Source organism: Ranitomeya variabilis, chromosome 2 (genome assembly GCF_051348905.1).
Source record: "Ranitomeya variabilis isolate aRanVar5 chromosome 2, aRanVar5.hap1, whole genome shotgun sequence".
In the NCBI taxonomy this organism is placed as follows: Eukaryota; Metazoa; Chordata; class Amphibia; order Anura; family Dendrobatidae; genus Ranitomeya; species Ranitomeya variabilis.
Genome location: NC_135233.1, coordinates 383,558,092 through 383,574,398, shown reverse-complemented (window position 1 = coordinate 383,574,398; position 16,307 = coordinate 383,558,092). Strand labels below are relative to the sequence as shown.

At 48.4% G+C, this 16,307-nt stretch overlaps 1 protein-coding gene across 3 annotated transcripts in view; it reads right to left on the bottom strand.

Annotated features, from left to right (window-relative positions):
* Positions 1-8,928, bottom strand: part of GABBR1 (gamma-aminobutyric acid type B receptor subunit 1) — a 123,352-nt gene extending 114,424 nt beyond the window's left edge. For 2 of the 3 annotated variants that reach the window (XM_077286293.1, XM_077286294.1), the window contains exon 1: positions 8,662-8,895. The gene's annotated coding sequence lies outside the window, so the exon portion shown is untranslated. Of the gene's footprint in view, positions 1-8,661 lie in introns of all 3 variants that reach the window. The other variant, XM_077286292.1, reaches the window with a different exon arrangement.
* Between the last annotated feature and the right edge of the window lie 7,379 nt (positions 8,929-16,307).

Sequence of the window (16,307 nt, the reverse complement as noted above, 5' to 3'; positions counted from 1 at the left end):
TTCCCAGAACCCCCTTCTTCTTCTCCAGGTCACAGAGTAGACACCCCCGGGGGGTGCACAGACATAGTATGGCAATACTTAGATTATTGTAGTGGTATACAGTGGGGCAAAAAAGTATTTAGTCAGTCAGCAATAGTGCAAGTTCCACCACTTAAAAAGATGAGAGGCGTCTGTAATTTACATCATAGGTAGACCTCATCTATGGGAGACAAACTGAGAAATAAAAATCCAGAAAATCACATTGTCTGTTTTTTTATCATTTTATTTGCATATTATGGTGGAAAATAAGTATTTGGTCAGAAACAAACAATCAAGATTTCTGGCTCTCACAGACCTGTAACTTCTTCTTTAAGAGTCTCCTCTTTCCTCCACTCATTACCTGTAGTAATGGCACCTGTTTAAACTTGTTATCAGTATAAAAAGACACCTGTGCACACCCTCAAACAGTCTGACTCCAAACTCCACTATGGTGAAGACCAAAGAGCTGTCAAAGGACACCAGAAACAAAATTGTAGCCCTGCACCAGGCTGGGAAGACTGAATCTGCAATAGCCAACCAGCTTGGAGTGAAGAAATCAACAGTGGGAGCAATAATTAGAAAATGGAAGACATTCAAGACCACTGATAATCTCCCTCGATCTGGGGCTCCACGCAAAATCCCACCCCGTGGGGTCAGAATGATCACAAGAACGGTGAGCAAAAATCCCAGAACCACGCGGGGGGACCTAGTGAATGAACTGCAGAGAGCTGGGACCAATGTAACAAGGCCTACCATAAGTAACACACTACGCCACCATGGACTCAGATCCTGCAGTGCCAGACGTGTCCCACTGCTTAAGCCAGTACATGTCCGGGCCCGTCTGAAGTTTGCTAGAGAGCATTTGGATGATCCAGAGGAGTTTTGGGAGAATGTCCTATGGTCTGATGAAACCAAACTGGAACTGTTTGGTAGAAACACAACTTGTCGTGTTTGGAGGAAAAAGAATACTGAGTTGCATCCATCAAACACCATACCTACTGTAAAGCATGGTGGTGGAAACATCATGCTTTGGGGCTGTTTCTCTGCAAAGGGGCCAGGACGACTGATCCTGGTACATGAAAGAATGAATGGGGCCATGTATCGTGAGATTTTGAGTGCAAACCTCCTTCCATCAGCAAGGGCATTGAAGATGAAACGTGGCTGGGTCTTTCAACATGACAATGATCCAAAGCACACCACCAGGGCAACGAAGGAGTGGCTTCGTAAGAAGCATTTCAAGGTCCTGGAGTGGCCTAGCCAGTCTCCAGATCTCAACCCTATAGAAAACCTTTGGAGGGAGTTGAAAGTCCGTGTTGCCAAGCGAAAAGCCAAATACATCACTGCTCTAGAGGAGATCTGCATGGAGGAATGGGCCAAAATGCCAACAACAGTGTGTGGCAACCTTGTGAAGACTTACAGAAAACGTTTGACCTCTGTCATTGCCAACAAAGGATGTATTACAAAGTATTGAGATGAAATTTTGTTTCTGACCAAATACTTATTTTCCACCATAATATGCATATAGAATGATAAAAAAACAGACAATGTGATTTTCTGGAATTTTTTTTTCTCAGTTTGTCTCCCATAGTTGAGGTCTACCTATGATGTAAATTGCAGACGCCTCTCATCTTTTTAAGTGGTGGAACTTGCACTATTGCTGACTGACTAAATACTTTTTTGCCCCACTGTATATTAATAAATGTGTTTTATCCCCTTCGGCCTGTGTTTAGGTTTATATCTGCTGCCCTAGAGTTTTGTTGCCCATAGCAACCAATCACAGCACAGCTTTCATTTTAACAGAGCTGTTTAAAAAATGATAGCTGAGCTCTGATTGGCTGCGATGGACCACAGAGACAGTTTCTTTTTCAGATGGCACATATGAAGGCCCGGATCTATTGGCATTGTGCCGATGGCTAGGAAGCGGCCATTATAACAAATATTGACAAACATTCACGAGGTTTAATAGCTGGTACCTCTCAGAGAGGAGGACAGCTGTGCCCGTGTCCGCCAGAGAGCACAGGGCGACCATGAGGCACGCCGCCGTCTTACTGCACAGGGGGTATCTACTGAGCACGTGCGACCTATCATTTTAGGCCGACAGAGAGTATCCATGGGCGACCAGATAAGAAAAGCCTCCGCCGTGCGGGTTTTATGGGGGCATCGCACGTTTCTGGAGATCGATTGCATTTGATCACTTTAATATTTTTACGATTGATATTGTGGGAATAGCTGCACCTACAGTCTCCATCGGAAGTTGTGATGGACGAAGGGGCGGCTGCAAGACCACCGACCACTGAAGAGGAGGAACACAGCGGGGTCACACCAGTGCCGCTCCGGTGATCCTACTGGTGGAAGGGTTCACTTAGTTTGTATGAACCTGCACATCGCTATCGTCACCGAACAGTCGGGGGGCACAGAGGCAGCGAGCGCGGTGGTCCCTGCACCCCACAGATCAAAAATTCTGACATGCCACTAAAATACGGAAAAAGGTGTATGAAACGATGTCTCAAAAAAGTAACATGATTTATATCCTGCGGATGTTGGGGGTTGTAGTCATTGTCCAATAGTACAGGTGACCCTGGTTTCACATTCTCCTCGGCGGCGCAGGACACATCTCCACCCGTGTGTTTATCATGGCGGAAAATATCCGCACAAGGACAAACGTCTCCGGTTGCACCACGACTGGATACACGATCTACATCCTGACCGCTGCCAGCTACAATCATAACGGAGACCCCCGGGAACAGAATCGGAGGATCGCGCCTCCATGTCTGAGCGGAAGTGTGAACAAAGTGCAAGAAAAACAGACCTCCGTGACCCCCCACACACGCCTCTACTCCCAGTGAGGTATACATGTATACTGCCACACTACAGACCGTACACTGCCACATACACTGCCACGCTACAGACCATACACCACCACGCTACAGACCGTACACCGACACAGACCATACACTGCCACGCTACAGACCATACACCGCCACAGACTGTACACGCCCAAAGACCGTACACGCTACAGACCGTAAACCGCCACGCCACGGACTGTATACTGTCACGTTACAGACCGTACAATGCCACGCCATGGACAGTACACTGCCATGCTACAGACCATACACGGCCACAGACCGTACACCACCACGCTACAGACCGTACACTGCCACGCCGCGGACAGTACACTGCCACGCTACAGACCGTACAATGCCATGCCACGGACCATATACTGCCACGTTACAGACCATACACTGCCACACCACACACTGCCACGTTAGACCGTACACTGCCACGCTACAAACCGTATACTGCCACGTTAGACCATACACCACCACGGACTGTACACTGCCACGCCACAGACCTCCATGCTTCCTCTATGTCTGGAGGAAAGAAGGTTTAAGCATAATAACACGCAGGTTCTTTACTGTAAGAGCAAGAATACACCGGAGTATTACAGGTCACCTATATGATCTGTATACAGCATGTAAGCAGGGGATGTGGTATATACCCTCTATACAGCGTGTCACATGTAGTGTATGGCCATAGTATAGAGCGTATACAGAAGGGGTAGTATATTCTATATACAGTGTAGTCAGAGTGTGTACACAATGTATATAGCATATGTCTACAGTAGCGTCCCCGACCCATGTATATGCCACTATGTATACAGTATATATATCATAAACCATATATACCCACTTTGGTTGTATACAGTATATACCCGCTCTGGGTATACACAGTATATACCCGCACTGGGTGTACACAGTATATACCCGCTCTGGGTGTGCACAGTATATACCTGCTCTGGGTGTACACATTATATAACCGCTCTGGGTGTTTACAGGGGCATGTAGAAATTTTTGCAACCCTGGTCACAATTACTGTTAATGTGAACAGCTAAGTTGAAGAGGAAATTTGTGCACCCTGCATGGTTAGTACCTAGTAGCTCCCCCTTTTGCAGGTATCACAGCTTGTAAATGCTTTTCGTAGCCAGACAAGAGAGTCTTTCAATTCTTGTTTGAGGGATTTTTCTCCATTCTTCCCTGGACAATTCCTCCAGTTCTGTGAGATTCCTGGGGCATCTTCCATCCTCTGCTATTTTGAGGTCTAGACGCAGATTTTCAATGACATTCAGATCAGGGGACTGTGAGGTCCATTGTAAAACCTTTAGCTTGCACCTTTTGAGGTCATCTATTGTGGATTTTGATGTGTGTTTAGGATCATTATCCATTTGTAGAAGCCATCCTCTTCCTCTTTTCATCTTCAGCTTTTTTTTTTTTTTTTTTACACATGGTGTTATGTTTGTGTCAAGAATTTGTGGAAATTTCATTGAATCCATTCTTCCCTCTACCCGTGAAATGTTCCCTGTGCCATTGGCTGCAACACAACCCCAAGGCATGATTGATCCACCCCCGTGCTTAATGGTTGGCGAGATGTTCTTTTCCTGAAATCCTGTGCCCTTTTTTCTCCACACATACCTATGATCATTGTGGCCAGACTTCTATTTTAACCTCATCGGTCCACATGACTTGTTTCCAAAATGCATCAGGTTGCTTAGATGTTTTTTTGCATACTTCTGACGCTGAATATATAGTGAGGATAGAGGAGAGGTTTTCTTCTGATGACTCTTCCATGAAGGCCATATTTGTGCAGGTGTCTCTGAACAGTAGAACAATGTACCACAACTCCAGAGTGTGCTAAATCTTTCTGAAAGTCTTTTGCAGCCAAGTGGGGATGCTGATTTGCCTCTCTAGCAATCCTACGAGCAGCTCTCACTGAAATTTTGCTTGGTCTTCCAGACCTAATCTCAATCTCCACTGCTCTTGGTAACAGCCATTTCTTAATTACATTTCGAACTGAGGAAAGGGCAACATGAAAACACTTTGCTATCTTCTTATAGCCTTCTGCTTTGGGGGCCTCCACCATTTCCATTTTCAGAGTGCTAGGCAGCTGCTTAGAAGAACCCACAGATGCTGTTTTTTGGCACAAGGTTAGAGGAGGCTGGGTTTTATAAAGCTGGAAAATTTGCATCACCTGGCCTTTCCTAAAGATGACAGTCAATAAGCCACAACCCTAACAGGATAATTAAGGTTTGACACCTTGGTCAAAGTTATCTCAGCACACAAATCTCCAGGGGTGCACAAATTTTCGCATTGTCCCTTTTTACTTTTTGTAATTTTTAAAATGAAAAAGACTCATCTTCCTAAAATACAAATGAAAGGTGTCATTTTAAACTTGCTTAGGCCTCTTTCACACTTCAGTTGTTTGGCGTCAGTCTAAAACCGTCATTTTCCTCAAAAAACGGATCCGTTTTTTTCCCCATAGACTTGCATTAGCGACGGATTGTGACGGATGGTCGTCCGCTCCATCCGTCATGCGACGGATCCGTCAAAATTTAGCGGACGTCATCTAGACATTGACGGTCATTGCAACTTTTTTTGTCTCCGTTGAAATGACGGATCGCGACGGATCCGTCGCGTCCGTCATTCCATAGAATGGCCACCTATGGGCGACGGATCCGTCGCAACCGTTATTTCGACGGAAATCCGTTTTCAATTTTTTTCAATTGCGCATGCTCCAAAAAGTATATACAACCCCCGAGTAACGGATCCGTCAAAAAAACGGATCCGTTACATCCGTTTTTTCAACAATTGTGACGGATCCGTCGATCCATCACTTTGTCGGAAGTGACTGACGCCAAACGACTGAAGTGTGAAAGAAGCCTTAACTGTTCACAATAACAGTAATTTTGACCAGGGGTGCACAAACTTTTACATGCCAGAGTACCTGCTCTGGGTGTACACACTATATACCTGCTCTGGGTGTGCACAGTATATACCTGCTCTGGGTGTGCACAGTATATACCTGCTCTGGGTGTGCACAGTATATACCCGCTCTGGGTGTGCACAGTATATACCTGCTCTGGGTGTGCACAGTATATACACGCTCTGGGTGTATACAGTATATACCTGCTCTGGGTGTGCTCAGTATATACACGCTCTGGGTGTGCACAGTATATACCCGCTCTGGGTGTGCACAGTATATACCTGCTCTGGGTGTGCACAGTATATACACGCTCTGGGTGTATACAGTATATACCTGCTCTGGGTGTGCTCAGTATATACCTGCTCTGGGTGTATACACTATATACCTGCTCTGGGTGTGCACACTATATACCTGCTCTGGGTGTACACACTATATACCTGCTCTGGGTGTGCTCAGTATATACCCGCTCTGGGTGTGCACAGTATATACCTGCTCTGGGTGTATACACTATATACCTGCTCTGGGTGTGCACACTATATACCTGCTCTGGGTGTATACACTATATACCTGCTCTGGGTGTGCACAGTATATACCTGCTCTGGGTGTGCACAGTATATACCTGCTCTGGGTGTGCACAGTATATACCCGCTCTGGGTGTGCACAGTATATACCTGCTCTGGCTGTACACAGTATATACCTGCTCTGGGTGTGCACAGTATATACCCGCTCTGGGTGTGCACAGTATATACCCGCTCTGGGTGTGCACAGTATATACCTGCTCTGGGTGTGCTCAGTATATACCCGCTCTGGGTGTGCTCAGTATATACCTGCTCTGGGTGTGCACAGTATATACCTGCTCTGGGTGTGCTCAGTATATACCTGCTCTGGGTGTATACACTATATACCTGCTCTGGGTGTGCACACTATATACCTGCTCTGGGTGTACACACTATATACCTGCTCTGGGTGTGCTCAGTATATACCCGCTCTGGGTGTGCACAGTATATACCTGCTCTGGGTGTATACACTATATACCTGCTCTGGGTGTGCACACTATATACCTGCTCTGGGTGTATACACTATATACCTGCTCTGGGTGTGCACACTATATACCTGCTCTGGGTGTGCACAGTATATACCTGCTCTGGGTGTGCTCAGTATATACCCGCTCTGGGTGTGCACAGTATATACCTGCTCTGGGTGTGCACAGTATATACCCGCTCTGGGTGTGCACAGTATATACCTGCTCTGGCTGTACACAGTATATACCTGCTCTGGGTGTGCACAGTATATACCCGCTCTGGGTGTGCACAGTATATACCCGCTCTGGGTGTGCACAGTATATACCTGCTCTGGGTGTGCTCAGTATATACCTGCTCTGGGTGTGCACAGTATATACCTGCTCTGGGTGTGCTCAGTATATACCTGCTCTGGGTGTATACACTATATACCTGCTCTGGGTGTACACACTATATACCTGCTCTGGGTGTGCTCAGTATATACCCGCTCTGGGTGTGCACAGTATATACCTGCTCTGGGTGTATACACTATATACCTGCTCTGGGTGTGCACACTATATACCTGCTCTGGGTGTATACACTATATACCTGCTCTGGGTGTGCTCAGTATATACCCGCTCTGGGTGTGCACAGTATATACCTGCTCTGGGTGTGCACAGTACACTATACACCTGCTCTGGGTGTGCACAGTATATACCTGCTCTGGGTGTGCTCAGTATATACCTGCTCTGGGTGTGCACACTATATACCTGCTCTGGGTGTGCACAGTATATACCCGCTCTGGGTGTGCACAGTATATACCCGCTCTGGGTGTGCACAGTATATACCCGCTCTGGGTGTGCACAGTATATACCCGCTCTGGGTGTGCACAGTATATACCCGCTCTGGGTGTGCACACTATATACCTGCTCTGGGTGTGCACAGTATATACCTGCTCTGGGTGTGCACAGTATATACCTGCTCTGGGTGTGCACAGTATATACCCGCTCTGGGTGTGCACAGTATATACCCGCTCTGGGTGTGCACAGTATATACCCGCTCTGGGTGTGCACAGTATATACCCGCTCTGGGTGTGCACAGTATATACCCGCTCTGGGTGTGCACAGTATATACCCGCTCTGGGTGTGCACACTATATACCTGCTCTGGGTGTGCACAGTATATACCTGCTCTGGGTGTGCACAGTATATACCTGCTCTGGGTGTGCACAGTATATACCTGCTCTGGGTGTGCTCACTATATACCTGCTCTGGGTATACACAGTATATACCCGCTCTGGGTGTGCTCAGTATATACCCGCTCTGGGTGTGCACAGTATATACCTGCTCTGGGTGTGCACAGTATATACCTGCTCTGGGTGTGCACAGTATATACCTGCTCTGGGTGTGCACAGTATATACCTGCTCTGGGTGTGCACACTATATACCTGCTCTGGGTGTGCACAGTATATACCTGCTCTGGGTGTGCACAGTATATACCTGCTCTGGGTGTGCACAGTATATACCTGCTCTGGGTGTGCACAGTGTATACCTGCTCTGGGTGTGCACAGTATATACCTGCTCTGGGTGTGCACAGTATATACCTGCTCTGGGTGTGCACAGTATATACCTGCTCTGGGTGTGCACACTATATACCTGCTCTGGGTGTGCACAGTATATACCTGCTCTGGGTGTGCACACTATATACCTGCTCTGGGTGTGCACAGTATATACCTGCTCTGGGTGTGCACAGTATATACCTGCTCTGGGTGTGCACACTATATACCCGCTCTGGGTGTGCACAGTATATACCTGCTCTGGGTGTGCACACTATATACCTGCTCTGGGTGTGCACAGTATATACCTGCTCTGGGTGTGCACAGTATATACCTGCTCTGGGTGTGGACGCTCCCGCTGTCTCCCCGGTCGCTGCCGTCTCTTGCTCCGGAAGTTGCGCTCTGTGCCGTCTCTCGCCGCCGTCTCCGCCTCTATGTGCTCGGCCTCATTGTCGGGGACTGTCACCTGCGCTCTCCGTCAGGCCTCCTCCATGCGATGGCTCAGCAGACAGGCTGTCTCTAGCTGCCCGGCTGTCTCATCCCGCTCCTCCTCCCCCCTCTCTTTCTCTAGAGCTGTCTGTCTCTCTCCTCCCTTCTCTCCTCCCTCTCCCTCCTCCTCCTCCTGTCTCTTTACATCAGCCTCCTCCTGAGAGACAGGCGACCACACGGGCAGCCACACTGAGAGACAGGCAACCACACTGAGAGACGGGCAGCCACAGTGAGAGACGGGCAGCCACAGTGAGAGACGGGCAGCCACAGTGAGAGACAGGCAGCCACACTGAGAGACGGGCAGCCAGCCACACTGAGAGACGGGCAGCCACACTGAGAGACGGGCAGCCACACTGAGAGACGGGCAGCCACACTGAGAGACGGGCAGCCACAGTGAGAGACGGGCAGCCACAGTGAGAGACGGGCAGCCACACTGAGAGACGGGCAGCCAGCCACACTGAGAGACGGGCAGCCACACTGAGAGACGGGCAGCCACAGTGAGAGACGGGCAGCCACAGTGAGAGACGGGCAACCACACTGTGAGACGGGCAGCCAGCCACACTGAGAGACGGGCAGCCACACTGAGAGACGGGCAGCCACACTGAGAGACGGGCAGCCACAGTGAGAGACAGTCAGCCACAGTGAGAGACAGGCGACCACACTGAGAGACGGGCAGCCAGTCACACTGAGACAGGCAGCCACACTGAGAGACGGGCAGCCACACAGAGACAGGCAACCACACTGAGAGACGGTACAGAACAGAGAAAAAGCTACAGACCAAAAATAGGGGATCACCACTACTTTTTGGTCTGTAGCTTTTTCTCTGTTCTGTATTGTATAACTTATGTACAGACTTGGGTGTATCCCTTTTTATAGATAGTGGTGCCCTCCTAAATATATTTGATATTTCCACACTGAGAGACGGGCAGCCACACTGAGAGACGGGCAGCCACACTGAGAGATGGGCAGCCACACTGAGAGATGGGTAGCCACACTGAGGGACGGGTAACCACACTGAGAGACGGGAAGCCACACTGAGAGACAGGCAACCTGAGAGACAGGCAGCCACACAAAGAAACAGGCAGCCACACTGAGACACAGGCAGCCACACTGAGAGATAGGCAACCTCACTGAGAGACGGGCAGCCACACTGATAGACGGGAAGCCTCACCGAGAGACAGGCAGCCACACAAAGAAACAGGCAGCCACACTGAGAGATAGGCAACCTCACTGAGAGACGGGCAACCTCACCGAGAGACAGGCAGCCACACTGAGAGACAGGCAACCTCACTGAGAGATGGGCAGCCACACTGAGAGACAGGCAGCCACACAGGCAGCCACACTGAGAGACAGGCAGCCACACTGAGAGACGGGCAGCCACACTGAGAGACGGGCAGCCACACTGAGAGACGGGCAACCACACTGAGAGACAGGCAGCCACACTGAGAGACAGGCAGCCACACTGAGAGACAGGCAACCACACTGAGAGACAGGCAGCCACACTGAGAGACAGGCAGCCACACTGAGAGACAGGCAGCCACACTGAGAGACAGGCAGCCACACTGAGAGACGGGCAACCTGTTGTGATTCGGTTCGTGGCTCCCCCGGTGGTCTCTTGTGGTACTGGTGTCCTGCAAGCTTTGCCTTCTCAGTTCACCTGTTCCTATCAGGATGTGGGAGTATCCTATTTAACCTTGCTCCTCAGTCATTCTAATGCTGGCCATCAATGTATCCAGAGTGATTCTGTTGCATGTTCCTGCTCCCAGTTTTCTGCTCAGCTAAGTTGGACACTTTAGTCCTTAAGTCTATTTTTGTATGTTTTGTCCAGTTTGCACTTATGTGAATCTCTGCAGCTGGAAGCTCTTGTTGGGCTGAAATTACCACTCCAGTGGCATGAGTTGTCACATGAGTTAAGGTAATTTCAGGATGGTGTTTTGAAGGGTTTTGCAGCTGACCGCGAAGTCCTCTGTTGTATCTTTCTGCTATTTAGTTAGCGGGCCTCTCTGTGCTAAATCTGCTTTCATACTACGTGTGTCTTTTCATCTGCTCTCACCGTTATTATATGTGGGGGGCTGCTATCTCCTGTGGGGACATTCTCTGGAGGCAAGCCAGGACTGTGTTTTCTTCTACCAGGGGTAGTTAGTTCTCCGGCTGGCGCGCGGCATCTAGAGACAACGCAGGAATGCCCCCTGGCTACTTCTAGTGTGGTGTGTAGGTTTAGCATCGCGGTCAGCTCTAGTTTCCATCACCCGAGAGCTTGTCCGTTTATTCTATGCTTCTGATGTTTCCTTGCCATTGGAAACCATAACAGTATGGCCAGCCCAAATGTTTAATCTATAGGCTGAAGCAGGAGAGAAAAGGAACTGTGTGAAACCTTTTTTTTTTTTTTCCTTCCTCTGAAGTTGCACTCCAGCTCTAATTGCAGTCTCCTGTTTTCCTCTCCTCTTAACCCCTGAATGGCTCAGACTTTATCTGTTGAAATATGGATCCCCAGAGTCTGGCTACCAATTTGAATAATCTTGCCTCTAAAGTTCAGAATATACAAGATTTTTTGTTACATGCTCCTCGGTCTGAACCTAAAATTCCTATACCGGAGTTTTTTTCTGGAGATCGATCTTGTTTTCTAAATTTTAAATACAATTGTAAATTGTTTCTTTCGCTGAGATCTCATTCTGCTGGAGATCCTGCCCAGCAAGTAAAAATTGTTATTTCTTTACTGCGGGGTGACCCCCAAAATTGGGCATTTTCATTGGCACCAGGGGATCCTGCGTTGCTCAATGTGGATGCGTTTTTTCTGGCTTTGGGGTTGCTTTATGAGGAACCAAATTTGGAGATTCAGGCTGAGAAAGCCCTAATAGCCCTCTCTCAGGGGCAAGATGAAGCCGAAATATATTGCCAAAAATTTCGAAAATGGTCTGTGCTTACTCAGTGGAATGAGTGCGCTCTGGCGGCAATTTTCAGAGAAGGTCTCTCTGATGCTGTAAAGGACGTCATGGTGGGGTTTCCTGCGCCTACTGGTCTGAATGAGTCCATGACAATGGCAATTCAGATTGATCGGCGTTTACGGGAACGCAAACCTGTGCACCAGTTGGCGGTGTCTTCTGAAGAGGCACCACAGAGTATGCAATGTGATAGCTTTCTGTCCTGAAGCGAACGACAGATTTATAGGCGCAAAAATCATTTGTGTTTCTATTGTGGAAATTCTACTCATGTTATATCAGCATGCTCTAAACGAACAAAGAAAGTTGATAAATCCCCTGCTATTGGCACTTTGCAGTCCAAGTTTATTTTGTCTGTAACTCTAATTTGTTCGTTATCTTCTATTGTTGTGGATGCGTATGTGGATTCTGGCGCCGCTTTGAGTCTTATGGATTGGTCCTTTGCCAGGCGCTGTGGGTTTGATCTAGAGCCTCTGGAAGTTCCTATACCTTTAAAGGGTATTGATTCTACACCATTGGCTAGTAATAAACCACAATACTGGACACAAGTGACTATGCGTATGACTCCAGACCATCAAGAGATGATTCGCTTCCTTGTACTGTATAATCTACATGATGTGTTGGTGCTGGGATTGCCATGGTTGCAAACTCATAACCCAGTCCTTGACTGGAAAACAATGTCTGTACTAAGCTGGGGATGTCAGGGAAATCATGGGGACACATCTTTGGTCTCCATTGCTTCATCTATTCCCTCTGAAATTCCTGAGTTTTTGTCTGATTATCGTGAGGTTTTTGAGGAATCTACTCTTAATTCTCTTCCTCCTCACAGAGATTGCGATTGCGCCATAGATTTGATCCCTGGCAGTAAATTTCCTAAGGGTCGTCTATTCAATCTGTCTGTACCTGAACATGCTGCCATGCGAGAGTATATTAGGGAGTCCTTGGAAAAGGGACATATTCGTCCTTCTTCGTCTCCTCTTGGAGCGGGGTTCTTTTTCGTAGCTAAAAGCGATGGTTCTTTGAGACCTTGTATTGATTATAGACTCTTGAATAAGATCACAGTCAAGTATCAGTATCCTTTGCCATTGCTGACAGATTTATTTGCTCGCATTGAGGGGGCGAAGTGGTTCTCTAAGATTGATCTTCGCGGTGCGTATAATTTGGTGCGAATTAAGCAGGGGGATGAGTGGAAAACCGCATTTAATACGCCCGAGGGCCATTTTGAGTATTTGGTGATGCCTTTTGGTCTGTCAAATGCCCCTTCGGTCTTTCAGTCTTTTATGCACAATATTTTCCGTGAATATCTGGATAAATTTATGATTGTGTATTTGGACGATATCTTGATTTTTTCGGATGACTGGGAATCTCATGTTCAACAAGTTAGGAGGGTTTTTCAGGTTTTGCGGACCAATTCTCTGTTTGTTAAAGGTTCAAAGTGTGTTTTTGGGGTTCAGAAGATTTCTTTTTTGGGGTACATTTTTTCCCCCTCTTCTATTGAGATGGATCCTGTGAAGGTTCGGGCTATTTGTGACTGGACGCAACCGACTTCTCTTAAAGGGAACCTGTCACCATGTTTTTGGAAGATGGGATAAAAATAGCGTTAAATAGGGGCAGAGGTGGGCGTTACATTAGTGTGTTTGTTATGCGTTTATTACCCACCTAAGTTGCCGAAATACCTTTGCAAAGTCTCCGTTTTCGCCTGTCAATCAGGCTGGTCTGGTCAGATGGGCGTTGTCTTCCCCCAGATTTTGCGTAGTTTTCCGTTGGTGGCGTAGTGGTGTGCGCATGCCCAAGGTCCCGAATCCTCTGCCAGGGGATTTCAAAGAGCGCGGTGTCCGTTATTGCATTGGTGATCGGTGGGCGCGGCCATCTTCCTTTGGCCGCGCGTGCGCAGAAGCGGCGCTCTGCTGGCCGTGGCATCAGGAAAATGGCCGCGGGATGCCGCGCGTGCACAGATGGATATCGCGGCGGCCATTTTCCTGAAGCCGCGGCCAGCAGAGCGCCGCGGCAAGCAGAGCGCCGCTTCTGCGCACGCGCGGCCAAAGGAAGATGGCCGCGCCCACCGATCACCAATGCAATAACGGACACCGCGCTCTTTGAAATCCCCTGGCAGAGGATTCGGGACCTTGGGCATGCGCACACCACTACGCCACCAACGGAAAACTAAACAAGATCTGGGGGAAGACAACGCCCATCTGACCAGACTAGCCTGATTGACAGGCGAAAACGGAGACTTTGCAAAGGTATTTCGGCAACTTAGGTGGGTAATAAACGCATAACAAACACTCTAATGTAACGCCCACCTCTGCCCCTATTTAACGCTATTTTTATCCCATCTTCCAAAAACGTGGTGACAGGTTCCCTTTAAGGGCCTTCAGAAATTTTTGGGCTTTGCTAACTTTTATCGTCGATTCATAACTGGTTTTTCTAGCGTTGTCAGGCCTTTGACTGATTTGACTAAAAAGGGTGCTGATGTTGCAGATTGGTCTCCTGCTGCTGTGGAGGCCTTTCGGGAGCTTAAGCGCCGTTTTTCTTCTGCTCCGGTGTTGTGCCAGCCTGATGTTTCTCTTCCTTTTCAGGTGGAAGTTGATGCTTCCGAGATCGGAGCGGGGGCGGTTTTGTCGCAGAAAAGTTCAGATTGTTCAGTGATGAGACCTTGTGCGTTCTTTTCTCTAAAATTTTCGCCCGCCGAGCGAAATTATGACATCGGTAATCGGGAGCTTTTGGCGATGAAGTGGGCATTCGAGGAGTGGCGTCATTGGCTTGAGGGTGCTAAACATCAGGTGGTGGTCTTGACTGATCACAAAAATTTGATTTATCTTGAGTCGGCCAGACGTCTGAATCCTAGACAGGCGCGCTGGTCGTTGTTTTTCTCCCGGTTTAATTTTGTGGTTTCGTATCTGCCAGGTACTAAGAATGTGAAGGCGGATGCCCTTTCTAGGAGTTTTGAACCTGATTCCCCTGGTGATTCTAAACCTACGGGTATACTTAAGGATGGGGTGATATTGTCTGCTGTCTTCCCAGACCTGCGACGTGCTTTACAAGAGTTTCAGGCGGATCGGCCTGATCGTTGTCCGCCTGGTAGATTGTTTGTGCCGGATGAGTGGACCAATAGAGTCATCTCGGAGGTTCATTCTTCTGCGTTGGCAGGTCATCCGGGAATTTTTGGTACCAGAGATTTGGTGGCTAGGTCCTTCTGGTGGCCTTCCCTGTCTCGGGACGTGCGTACTTTTGTGCAGTCTTGCGATGTTTGTGCTCGGGCCAAGCCTTGTTGTTCTCGGGCTAGTGGGTTGTTGTTGCCCTTGCCTGTTCCTAAGAGGCCTTGGACACACATCTCTATGGATTTTATTTCTGATCTCCCTGTTTCTCAGAAGATGTCCGTCATTTGGGTGGTGTGTGACCGCTTTTCTAAGATGGTTCATTTGGTGCCCTTGCCCAAGCTGCCTTCCTCATCTGAGTTGGTGCCCCTGTTTTTTCAGAATGTGGTTCGGCTGCATGGTATTCCGGAGAATATCGTTTCCGACAGGGGATCCCAGTTTGTGTCCAGATTTTGGCGGGCGTTTTGTGCCAGGATGGGCATTGATTTGTCTTTTTCGTCTGCATTTCATCCCCAGACAAATGGCCAGATGGAACGTACTAATCAGACCTTGGAGACTTATTTGAGGGTTTCGTGTCTGCTGATCAGGATGACTGGGTCTCCTTTTTGCCGTTGGCTGAGTTTGCCCTTAATAATCGGGCCAGTTCAGCCACTTTGGTCTCCCCTTTCTTTTGCAATTCAGGGTTCCATCCTCGTTTTTCATCTGGTCAGGTGGAGTCTTCGGATTGTCCTGGAGTGGATACCATGGTGGATAGGTTGCATCGTATTTGGGGGCAGGTGGTGGACAATTTGGAGTTGTCCCAGGAGAGGACTCAACGTTTTGCTAATCGCCATCGTCGTGTTGGTCCTCGTCTTCGTGTTGGGGACTTGGTGTGGTTGTCCTCCTGTTTTGTCCCTATGAGGGTCTCTTCTCCTAAGTTTAAGCCTCGGTTCATCGGTCCTTATAAGATTTTGGAAATTCTTAACCCTGTGTCTTTTCGTTTGGACCTCCCAGCATCCTTTGCTATCCATAATGTCTTCCATCGGTCATTATTGCGGAGGTATGAGGTACCACTTGTGCCTTCTGTTGAGCCTCCTGCTCCTGTGCTGGTTGAGGGTGAATTGGAGTACGTGGTGGAGAAAATCTTGGACTCCCATGTTTCCAGACGGAGACTTCAATATCTGGTGAAATGGAAGGGCTACGGTCAAGAGGATAATTCTTGGGTTACAGCTTCTGATGTTCATGCTTCTGATTTGGTCCGTGCCTTTCATAGGGCTCATCCAGATCGCCCTGGTGGTTCTTGTGAGGGTTCGGTGCCCCCTCCTTAAGGGGGGGGTACTGTTGTGATTCGGTTCGTGGGCTCCCCCGGTGGTCTCTTGTGGTACTGGTGTCCTGCAAGCTTTGCCTTCTCAGTTCACCTGTTCCTATCAGGATGTGGGAGTATCCTATTTAACCTTGCTCCTCAGTCATTCTAA